This window comes from Vidua macroura, chromosome 1, assembly GCF_024509145.1.
Source record: "Vidua macroura isolate BioBank_ID:100142 chromosome 1, ASM2450914v1, whole genome shotgun sequence".
NCBI lineage: Eukaryota > Metazoa > Chordata > Aves > Passeriformes > Viduidae > Vidua > Vidua macroura.
This window is the reverse complement of record NC_071571.1, coordinates 45,610,232-45,622,115: the sequence shown is the minus strand read 5'-3', so window position 1 is coordinate 45,622,115 and position 11,884 is coordinate 45,610,232. Positions and strand designations below refer to the sequence as shown.

At 44.9% G+C, this 11,884-nt stretch overlaps 1 protein-coding gene across 3 annotated transcripts in view; it reads left to right on the top strand.

Annotated features, from left to right (window-relative positions):
* The first annotated feature begins 2,373 nt into the window (after window positions 1-2,373).
* Window positions 2,374-11,884, top strand: part of ZDHHC3 (zinc finger DHHC-type palmitoyltransferase 3) — a 33,911-nt gene continuing 24,400 nt past the window's right edge. For 2 of the 3 annotated variants that reach the window (XM_053984328.1, XM_053984344.1), the window contains exon 1: window positions 2,374-2,459. The gene's annotated coding sequence lies outside the window, so the exon portion shown is untranslated. Of the gene's footprint in view, window positions 2,464-11,884 lie in introns of all 3 variants that reach the window. The other variant, XM_053984337.1, reaches the window with a different exon arrangement.

Below are 11,884 nucleotides of genomic sequence, written 5' to 3'. Positions count from 1 at the left end.
GGCCCATGTCGTGGTTTGACACTGGCCAAACACCACACACCCACGAAAGCCGTTTGCTGATCTTCTTTTGCTCTCAGCTGGGCAGAGGAGAGGCAAAAAAAAAAATGAAGGGCTCATGAGTTGAGATGAGGACTAAGGGCAAAACAGGTTAAAATTTAAAGGTATAAAGTAAATTTATTATTGACAGTCAGAGGAGGATAATGAGAAGTAAAATAAGCCTTTAAACCAACATTTTTCCCCCAGCCCCTCCCTCTTTCCCACCGACAGCAGAGAGAGACAGGGTTTGGGGGTTTTGGTCAGATTGTCACTTGAGATTTTTTTTCTGTTTGTTCAGGGAAAGGAGTCTTTGTTATGCCCTGGGGTCCCTCCCATGGGCAAACAGTCTTTCTGAAACTGCTGTGGCGTGGGTCACTTGTCCACAGTGTGCAGTTCTCTAAGGATAGGCTGCTCTAGTTTGGAAGCAAGGGTCCTCTCTCTCTATCTCTGGAAGCAGGGCCCTCTCTCTCCATTCAGGTCTCCCAGTGGATCACAGTTTTCCCCTGCATCCGCCTGCTCCAGCGTGAGTGCTTCTCTCATGGGCTGTGAGTGGATCTCCGCATCCCCTGTGGACCTCCTGGGCTGCAGGGGGACTGCTTTACCATAGTCCTCACCACGGCCTGCAGAGGAATCTTAGCTCTGGCTCTTGGAGCACCTCCTCCCCTTCTTTTTCCACTGACTGGGATGCCACCATGTTGTTCTCCCTCACATGTCCTCACTTCCTCCTCTTCTCTGACTAGGAGAAAAACTACTGCTTGTAGGTACCATTGCAAACAAGCTCCACGTATTCAAAAATTCTTGCAGGATCCTACAGGGCTCAGTGGTTGATCTCGTTTAGGTTCTGCATCGGGGAGTTGCTCACCATGTTTTCACCACCAGCCAGGTGGCCCCACAGCCACCGAGTGGGCAGTGGTGGCTGCCGCAGCACTGGTGCTGTTGAGTGCCTCTCCTCATGCGGGGCACCAGGAGGGAGAAGCCGCCATCACTGCCCTTCTGCTTGCGGTACAGTTGGCTAGCGGTGGCCAAGCAGACAAGGCTCGCTGCAAGCTGCACCCTGATGGCGATGGCTGCAGTACCCAGATGTCAATGACACTGTGCTGGGATGGCCCCAGTGGCAGCACCTCGCCACCCCTGGAAAAAGCTGCCGGTGCGCCATTTTGATTTTCTTTTAAAATATATAATCACAGAGGTGTTACCAACCTGTCTAATTGGGCAAGCAGCATGTTCATCTTCGGAGCCACCAGAGACTGGCTCTGTCAGATGTGGTGGAAGCTTCTAGCAGCTTCTCACAGAAGCCACTTTTGTCTGTCTCCCACTACCAAAAAAAGAGGCTGTGCCAAATCAACACAGCCAGAAAGGCAACCCCCTGAATTGTGAAGATTTGCACTGCATGTTTAATACCTAGGCAAGGCCACAAAGGCTGGAAGCAGTGGCTTGATGTGGAGACTGTCAAGCAAACTCAGCCCTTGCCCTGGCTCTGAACATGACACCTGCAGTGGAGTGCTCTGTCACAGAATCAAGAGTCACAGAACAGGTACGGTTGGAATGGACCACGGTGGGTCATCTAGTCCGACCTCCCTGCTCGAGCAGGGCTGTCCTAGAGCACATGGCACAGGATTGTGTCCAGACAGTTCTTGAGTATCTCCAGTGAGGCAGACTCTCCAGCCTCTCTGGACAACTTCTTCCAGTGCATGGTCACCCACACAGCAAAGAAGTTCTTCCTCATGTTCAGATGGAACTTCCTGTGCATCAGTTTCTGCCCACTGCCTTGCATCCTAGTGCTTGGCACTACTGAGAAGAGCCCGGCTCCATCTCTTTGGCACACCCACACCCCCCCTCCTTTTTGACATTTATACACATTAATGATGTCCCCTCTCAGCAGTCTCTTCTCGAGACTGAACAGGCCCAACTTCCTCAGCCTTTCCTCCTAAGAATGATACTCTAGTTCCCCAAACATCCTCACTGCTCTGCACTGTACGGCTCCTTCTTGGGTGCTAACAGATTTTGGATACCTGCAAACCAAAACTACCCTGAACGGGCCTGGGGCTCAGAGGTGCCCGCTGAGGCAGAACCATCTGTTCCCATGTCAAAACAAAAAAGTGTGGGGTTTTTCCTCACAAAACCCTCATTTCCCCCCAAGCACCCGCACGCCTGGGCCGTTAACATGCAGTCGGCACAGGCGGCCCGGAGCCGCCGGTGCCCGTCCGTGGGCCGGGGAGCCCCTGGCGGGGCGGGGAAGGGCAGGGCCGGGGACGCGCTGCCTCCCGCCGCCGCCGTTCACTTCCTGGTTCCTCCCGGCGGCCGCTCCACCTCCGCGCAAGGGGCGGCGGAAGGGGGGGTGCGGTGCCGTGCCGTGCCGTGCCGCTGCCGGCGCGGGGGCGGCGGGGCGCGCCGGACCCGCGGCGGCGGCGGCGGCCACTGGGGTAGGTGGGTGCGACTGACAGCGCGGGGCGGGGGTGCTGGGGGGCGGGCAGGTGTGTGCGCTGGCGGAGCGAGGCGGGAGCGGGAACTGGGAGCAGAGAGCTGGGAACCGGGAGCGGGCCGCCGGTGGATGCCGTCCCGCCGCCGCCTGCGCCGCTCCACCAGCCACCCCCCCGGCCCCGCCGCTGTCCCTGGTGTCCCCGGCCCGCGCGGCCCCTCGGCCGTGCGGGAGCCCGGGGGTGGCGCGGCCGCCCAAGGGCCGCGCGGTGCTCCGCATCCCTCGGCGGGGCCCCCGGGCCAGGGCCGGGTCGTGTCCCGCAGCGGCGTCCCCAGGACCTGTGGGCATCGGTCGGGAAACGGGAGGAGGGCTCCCGCTCTCACCTCGCCGCCTTCCAGCGCTGGGCTTTAAATACTGGGAAGCTGAACACGTTAAATGATAGCGTGCTAAATTCGTGGTTTAGGTCTGCTCCGCGGCCTTTCGGAGCAGTGTTGAGTCCCCTCGGCAGGAAATTTAAAGTCGGAGCCTACAGCGATTTCGTCGTGGTCCTGTGACCTGTCAGTGGATTGCAGTGGTCCTGTAATTTGCTAATGCGTTGCAGCGATGGGACGTGCCCGCCAGCGAGCGGCTGGACAGCGAGTGGAGCTGACCCTGTCGCTTCCGAGGTGGCCCTGGTCACCAGGCGTGTGGCTGCGGCTGTCCGATGGCACCATCGGCCAGATGCGCCCCCGGCATCGGGAGTAATCCGTGGGAAACCATGGCGCTGTGCTGTGGCGGGTTTAGTTGAAATGGATGGTGAGTTTTACGTGGCAGTAGCAAGCGATCCGGACTGGTTTGGAACGGCAGCTTCTAAGTGTTACTGGAGTAGTTCTGTAAGGTAAATTTTTAAGAAGAAGCAAGAGTTCACGATGGCTCATTAGAAAATAGTCTTCAAGAAAACAGGCCTTGGGGAGGAGGGGGCAGCAGTCTGGTCCCTGATGGGCTCTCCACTTGTTGTGTACCATTGAGGGATGTGGGATGGACAGCGAAGGTCGTTTAGATCTCTTTCCTTTGATCTCGATTCAGAAAAGATAAACTGTGGTTTTTAGCATGAGAGAGAGTGACAGTATGCCAGACTCATGGCACAGCAAAGGTGTGTGTGGAATGTCGGATCTGTAAGAAAGGAGCTCAAATTTGGATGGCTGTTCTGATACGGTGGAATCACAGAGAGGGGAGGGACTGGTGACTTATAGTGAGTGACTGCATTGTGTGTCTTGTGGTGTAGATAGCAAGTCATTAGTGAGGACCATGTTTTCCTTTGCTTAATGAAAGCAACAAATAAGTCTAAGCGTAGCATTACAGGCATTTCAGTGATAAGTGTCATCATAAGGGTAGCCATGCCATTCCTACGTCTTTTAAAAATGCAGCCCCATGTGCAATAAAGATCCGCTCCTTCAAAGACTATGACTCTGTCAGCGTAGCTCTTGGCACTGCTTCACTGATGCAATAGTGTTTGTCACACCAGAGGGACCTGCTGCTGGTAGTAAGTTGTGTCTGACTGAATGTTCACTGAGATTTAGAAGGTGCAGCCCACACACTCTTGTGTGTTTATAGGTTTATAAAAGGGCGAATATCAGGTCTGCCTAAAACCCAAAATATTTGTTGTGACATTTAGGACCCAATAACATCTATTGGGTATTCTCATGTATGTTTCTGCTTCCTTTTAATTTTCATTTTAAGTGATGTAGTTACAGACAAGGGTGTCTATTTCACCTTGAAATTGCTTGTTGTTTGTGGACAAAAGTACACAAATGTAATTTAATCCAAATAATGGGAGCAGGTTGCAAGAAGGTGAATGCTTAATTCCTCAGCAGATGCAGGTCTGCTGTGCCGAAGTAGTTATGTGTTTTTTGTGGGCAGTTTCCTTTGCATCAGCAAAGGGGAACAGCTGACACTCTTCAGCAGTATGTGTGTATTCTGGACAGTGGTATCTCAGCTTTGGTGAATCTCTTTTTCTTACCTAATATGAATTTACTTTTCTCAATGGGTGGATTGCTGTGCGCCTCCAGCAGAACAGGAGCTAGCAGTGTTGCATAGTCCATGCAGTTTAAACCTGTGTGTTGCATTATTTCAGAGAGACTTGCTCATGGAGCCGGTTTTACTGTGCAGACATTTCCCATACAGCTGTACCAGGGCATCTCTCCTGTAGAGGAGACTAGATGGACACCCACAGTGGTGTCAGTCTGAAAATGGTCTGGCTGTAGCTCAGCCAGTCTCTGCAGATGTTAGTTGGCTGAGCTTATGCTTTTCTCTGATCCCTCTGCAGTGTAGACATAACCTTTTTCTTAGGGCGATATTTGGGAGTACAGTTTTTCTGCCTTCCTGACAGAAGACAGCAGATAATGTAAAATATGACACGGCAGAATAGCTTGTTGTCAGTTTTTATTTCCCCCATCCTGTGCTTAGCTGGTTGAAGCAAAGTAAATGTGACCGATTATACCTGGAACATTGTATTTAACCTGTGCATGTAACTGATCTGAAGCTTTGGGTTGTGTTCAAGAAAACGAGAAGTTAAAGCTTTTCTAATTGAAGTCGTGTGTTTCCTGGGTTGTGCAGGCAATAAGGAAAGAAGATAGCCCTTGCCTGGAGCTGCAGTGCAGCAAGTCTGCCAGTAACACTTCACACATTGTCCTTTCGAGAGGGAGTCCAAAAACGCGAGCCAGCTTGTCTGTAGGATGTGGGTGCCAAAGACCTCCCCATATGGCAGCAGTTCCCTGCTAGTGAGGTGCAAGGTGTTAGAGGCAAGGTGCAGCTAGGTGCTGGCTCGCTGCACAGGAGCGCTGGTGTGTTAACTCCTGTTGCCTGCTTCTGGCTGTGCCCCCAGCTTGGGGGCTGCTTGGGAGTGCTTCTGGAAACTGGAACGAGAGATTTGTCTAAGCTTATAGCCTCATATCTCTTTGCACCACCAGGTTACAAGGTGGCCATGCAGAATCCATGCTGTTATGGGAGAAGAGGTAGGAGTGCAAGAGGAGGGGAAAAAAGAGAGAGAGGATAGGCATGGGAAGTTAAGGAAATGAAAGGGAAGGGTACAGCAGCAGAGCTCAGCTAGGAAAACGTTGGAAAACACTATTCCAGGAGCAAGTAAAACAGCAAGTAAAAAAAGGACACAGAAGACTCACTGGTAAGATCCTCTGACAGCAGAGGAATGTTGAATGAGAGGAAATGCAAGGCCTTTGTTGATGTTTGTGCTCCTGTGCTGGTGGTGGATGATGTGTTTGTCATGTTCAGCTGTGAATTTTGCAATAATGCAGAACTGACAGGGGTGACCAATCTTAAATGTGGTGCAGCATACAGAAGTTAAAACAAGTGGGCTGAAGCTGAAACAGTGTGAGTGAGCAAAGGTAGTGTAAAATACTGTGCTCTTGGAAAAAAAAAAAAAGGTAAAAAAAGTCATATACAGGCTTAGTGGGAAGGCAGTAGTACCATACCACATACCATAGATTACAGAGAGGACTGTAGCAGATGATAAAGGTAGGTAATGTGATATACATCTTTCTTCTTTGCAGTGGCCACTTGAATTACAGATGTCCAATACAGCACAGAATAGATAAGGAAGATATTATATATGGTAGCTGGTCTTGTCTTGAACTCTCTGTATTTCAAAAGAAAATTAAAGTTTACACACAGAAACTATTTTTTATGGCAGCAAGGATCCCTTCTACTTGCCAGCGCTAAAGTGAGCAAAACAAGAAATGCTTAGTTTGCCAACTCAGATGTTCTTTGCTATGTTTCAAAAGCTTTAACCTACAGCAACTTTGAACCTGCAGGTTTTTCCAGTTCTCTAAGTAGTAGCATATGTTTCTTCCAATTGTGATTTTAACTTTGCAGGATAGAGGTGATAATTTGTTGGTCCCTGTGTTTTTAATGTGCTATTTTAATGTATGCCCTGTATACTTTCTGTAGTTGACTTAGGGATCTGCTTAGGTGTAGTATGTAGATTTGAAATCTAAATGCCTTACAGCCTTTATACCTACATCTTTACCTACCCATATGTGGCAAGGCAGAATAATAAACTACAGGCAGGGGAATAAAATCAGAGTGTGACTTGTTCAGGCTTGTGAAGAGGGGGCTGTAGCAAAAGCAGGTGAGAGCCAAATCCTGTGATAGACCGTCTTGAGTGAAAACGTATGTCTGGTAGTTAAAGTGCTCTTTCTGCCTTGAAATATAGTAGTTAGAATATTTTTTTTAGACTAGAGGGGTTCTGCCAGCTTCTTATTACGATTAAAACTTTAAAGCTGCAGCTCTTCCTGCTCTGCAAAACATATTCCTTATGCCATGGAAGTTGTGTGGTCTTTAAAATTGAAACTAAAAATAATACCAGTTTTATAGATAAACCTTCCCCTTTATTTTTTGCCTGTCTTAAAAAAAAAAAAAAAAAAAGGTTCATAAAGGACAAATTGAGAGTTTACATTCCCCTAATCCAGTGGCTTGCTGTTTTAAGTCCTGAGTCAGCATGTAAATTGCAAAGCTGTCTGTCTAGAAGACCAGGAGAGCATCTCCTGTTTTGTCTCTCATAAGGCTGTGCATTCAGGATAACTGCAATGCTGTGGGAGAGCATGATATCCCCATCTGTTGTTTTCTGTTTCCTGGTGCAATATCTCCTGCATGATTGCTCTTTCCTTCCAATGCTTAACTTTAGATAAGTGGCAATGCAACAAGAATTGGTATGTGCAGGATTAATATTGCTCTTTTGACATGGGTTAAGTAGCTTGTGTATATTTGGTCTATTGGGAAACTGTGAGATTGAGGTGAAAGAATTTCTCTGATGCCCTTGCAGCTCTGATAGTTAAAAACTTATCAGTTATTTTGTAATGGTTCATTACTTAATGACAGTTTTATAAAGTACCTTCTATCTCTGATGAAAGACTTATTAAGATCACTGACTTTGTGATCAGACCAAGTCAGATCCAAGTCTGACCTCAGTCTTGGTACCCTTGTGATTTGTGCTCTGTTTCTACATGTTGCACCAATTTTGTCACTCATCCATAGTGGTCCAGTGTTTTTGTACCTTGGACAGTAACTACATTGTCTGCTCTCCTTTGCTCAGGCTAGCAGCTGACAGGCCTTTTGGTGGGGATGCAATCACCAGATAACTCAGACTCTTAGGTCAGTCTTTATTGCATTATAATTTATTTATACAATACATGTCCATTAGTTAAACAGAAATGATACAGACATTAACCAGGAAGCTGTTCCCATCCACCCTGAGAGACTGCATACCACAAGCATCAGGATAGGGAAACCCCTGTATTCATAATTCAGAAAACATGGCCTTATTTTCCTTTCAGTTCTACTAAAGGAATTCCTCTGGCACTGTTGAAGTTGCTTCTTGTCTACACTGATGCAAATTAGAGAAGGACTGAGGGGTTTGTGCCTTATGTGGCTGCATCTCTTTTGAGACTCAGCCCGATCCAAGCCCTCAGGATGGAGTTTCTAGATATGACAGACATCTTTGAGATAATTTCCCCCTCCCCTTTCTCTCCTTAGGGAGAAGTTCCTGCTATGTATTTGCACTCTATTCAAATGTGTTCTTTTATGTGCAGGAAGGCATGACTTCAATTAAATCTTCCCCTCTAATAAGATGCTTCTAATAAAAATAATGAAAGTATGATTTTAGTGTGAGCCATTTTTACAAAAGTCTTGTTCGTGTGTGACCTCTTTGAAGTAAGAAATAAATTAAAAATAGAAAATAAATCAAAATAGTTGATGTTATAAACAGTTTTGTAAACAATTACTATAAAGCATTGTAGTGCAGCCACTTACTCCCTTTATGTATAGAAAAATGTTATAAATTGGTTACCATCTGGTTTTATGTGCTCTCTATTCCCCTTTTCAAGGAAGGTAATCCAAGCCTGTGCTTTTACCCTCAGGAAACACAAATTTATTTTAAGCCTTGTAAATTCTTAAAGATTTCTTTGCCCCATTTTTCTTCAGTATGGGAACTGGAAGTGTTCAAACTATCTGACTTCAGGAGCCAAATGATTCAGGAGAATCTTGAGATGTTTGTGAGACTTTTGCTAAAAGCAGATGCATAGGTGGTAATGTAATATTTAGGCTGTAACTATACTCCTTAATGTAGCCTGAATTTCCAGGAGAAAAGTGAAAAAGTATCTGTGGTAGGCATAATCCTGTTCCCTGCTCCTGGGATGGCTGGAGGAGGGCTGGCAGCGCTGACTTTGCCCTGGGATAATTCGATCTGAGTCATCGGGTGTCCTGTAAGCGCAGCGTTAACTTCCGTGCCTGCTTCTTCCCTCTTGCCTTGCCATTGTAACCCAAGTGAAGGTTTTTACCTGTTTGGGGTTTTAGCCTGAACTGGGGTCAGGTTTGTTTTGTTTCTTGTTTGTTTGGTATTTTTAACCATGTGTGAAGTCCCGAAAGTATTCCAATGGAAGTACAACTCTCTGTAGCAACTTTGAGCCTGCTAATAATAGGTTTGCTTTTTTTAGCTGCCTTTCACAGACCTGTTAGAAGTGTCCCACTGACCCTCCAGGGTTTTGTAAACCAGAGGTTGGAAACTGCCATGCCGATGGATATCTGGACGAATCTGCAGGAGACTGCCAGAAATTCTCAGCATAGTTGGCCTGTTTTGTTGCACTCCTGTAGATCAGATAAAGCTTTTTAGGCCTTGCAGGAGCCACTAGGAATATACATATAAATACTGATATTTTTCATTATCTCTGCTTTGGCAAGTTTTCACAAGCCTATTAGATTTTGGCTGCATGGAAGTGTGGCAGGAAAAGCATAGATAAAAACCCCTTTAGTTAGGAAACTCACCTTCTCTTATGTCTCTTGCAAAAGAGGATTAAATATGCAGTGTTTTAATCTATGTAGTTTTATGTGCAGAAAAAATGAAATAAACTTAAAAACGAATTCTGCAGTTTCTGTCTGTCTGGACCTGACTGATTTCGTTTAAAAGGACATCTGTCCTGTGGATCTAGATTGCCTGCCTTAGCTGATGTGAATATAGTATGGCTAGTTACGTATGTCTGCTTCATTTTGATGATAAAAAATTAACTTCAGTGTTGTTTGTCAGCTCTCAAGGTACTCTGTGTGTCATAAAAGCTGTTTGGAAGTATTTCTTTAAAGTAAATAAAAAAACAAACGGAAAACCTAAAAAAGGTCCGTGTTCTTCCCTATCTCTCTTCTTTTTATTCTTTTTTTCCCCCAGTATTGTTTTCATGTAGTTGGCAGAACTTGAAATTCACCTAGTTCATATGACAAAATTAAAATGTAACCTCTTCCCAGAGTTCAGTGTTAATGGACTTGTAATAGAGGAAATGGTTGCAATGTACATAGTAATGCTGTACTTCTGCAAGTCATACCCATGTGCTTGTCTTCACTAACATGAATAATTACATGAGAATCAGCAGATTCACAATGATGGTGGTTTTAAGTTTGCTGTAAGTTTTACATCAGAACCTCAGGTAGCTTTCAGGCACTTACTGGGTAAAGGCCCACATCATTTGTTTATGCATTCTTAGCAAATTCTTTGGCGGTCACAGGCCATTAAAAACCAGATTTTTTTGTCGTGGCTTATGGCAGGTAGAAAGACAGTTGATATAGGGTGTAATAGCATAATTTAAGTGTTCATTGTAGCAGGAAGTGGATTTTCATTTTAGTTTCCATTTCTAACTTATGTATTACATGTTTTTTGATTGTTCCTGTATTGCCAAATGCCTTCCAGATTAAAAAAAATAAAAGGTCTTTGCTCTGTCATGCTCAGTCATCAAGCTGAATTGATGTGTGTGTTGTCATTGTATCTCACACTTACCTAGTGGCCTCTCTTGTAGCCTGACACCAAGATTAAGTCCTTAAGCCCCTTGCCTACATTGTTTACATATTGTTTGCTCCAGAGCAGGAGGAGCTGACATATTCCATCTGTATTATAAATTAAGTTCATATGCAGCATGATTGAAAGGCAAACCAGTTAGGGCAAGTTACTGCTTCCACCCTGCTACAACCTTTTTTTTTTGGTTGTTGTATTACTTATCTGAAAATACCAAACTGGACAACATAAACCAAAACAGATGTTTGTGTATATAAGAACAAGGAATTAAAAAAAAAAAACACTAACTGGGTCATGTAGGAGAGAAGCTGAGACTTTAAGCTCCTATAGCTTGACTCTTAAGATAACGAACAGTAAAACAGATATGTATTTCTTGAACAATGTATGGTGTTTATGTACTGATTTCTTTTGTTGCCTAATGAGGCCTCTAAAGCGAGCTTTAAATGGCAGAATGCATTAAATAACAAAATTGTTCTCTAGTCATATTCAGGGACCTGTGCTCTGTCCTCTTAACTCACTACAGAAATGAGTCTCCAGACTTTAAAACTGAGAGGGCCTCAGGGCTCCTTCCAGTTTCTCCTTGGACAGTTACAGCAATAGGTTTTTTCTTATTTTTATTTTAGCTCAATAATATTTCTGAGAGAGAGCTGTAGAACTTTTATTGGAGTGAATCTACTTCCTGCACTTGCAAGAGAGATTAAGTTTTATTTCACTGCCCAAGTGTGCTGTTCAGGACTAAACCTGCAGCTTAATCACTGTGTATTTGTTCAGCTTTCAGTCAGTCTTTGCTAATACTGACCTTAAGGTGACTTGTCAAACTGATTCCTTTGTTAAATAGGAGTTTGCTTTTCCTGTGACTGATTCCTTTGCTTTGGTATACAAAACCTTAGGGGGCAAAAAAGGCACAGAGTCTAGGCAAAAAATCCCGAGAGTCTGTGTTCAGGACTGTCCCAGCTTGTTACTGCACCTGGTGTGTCAAGTCTAAACTTTCAATTGAAAGTTGAACACCTAAATTACAGTTTTCTTTCTTACTTTTTAATGTAATGTGATGTTCTTGTCAACTAAATGCTGTTGTCAGGTGTGAATCTTTAATTATAACAGTTTTATTTTGAGCTGGCAAACAAGCATAGCAATTTTAATAAGCTTATTAAACAACGCAGTGAAGGTTAACCTGTTTCCTTGAGGGAGTGGAAGAACTAAGTCTTAGAAATACTTGTGAAGTCTGTGTGAGTATTTGAATACATAGTTGTCCTTATAGCAGTTGTGAAAAATGTGAGAAAAGGTATGCATATACTAGTAGGTATAGATTTATCTGAACTTAGACTGCCAGATTGTTTGGGTAATCACTGTTTACAAAAGTTACATAGCTTGTCTTCCTAAATATCAGGAATCATGAGGCTAAATTATAGCTGTGGTTAAAATACAGAGTAATTACAACATATTATGTGAATTTTGTGAATGAGGAGTGGGTTTTTTGTTGTGGGCTTTTTTCATGTTGAAGTAAATGACATCCTTACAAGGACATTTTCATCTTGATATTTCTGTTCTGTGTGATGTGTGTGTAAATACAAGACTGATATACTTTAGCATTAATCCACGTGACT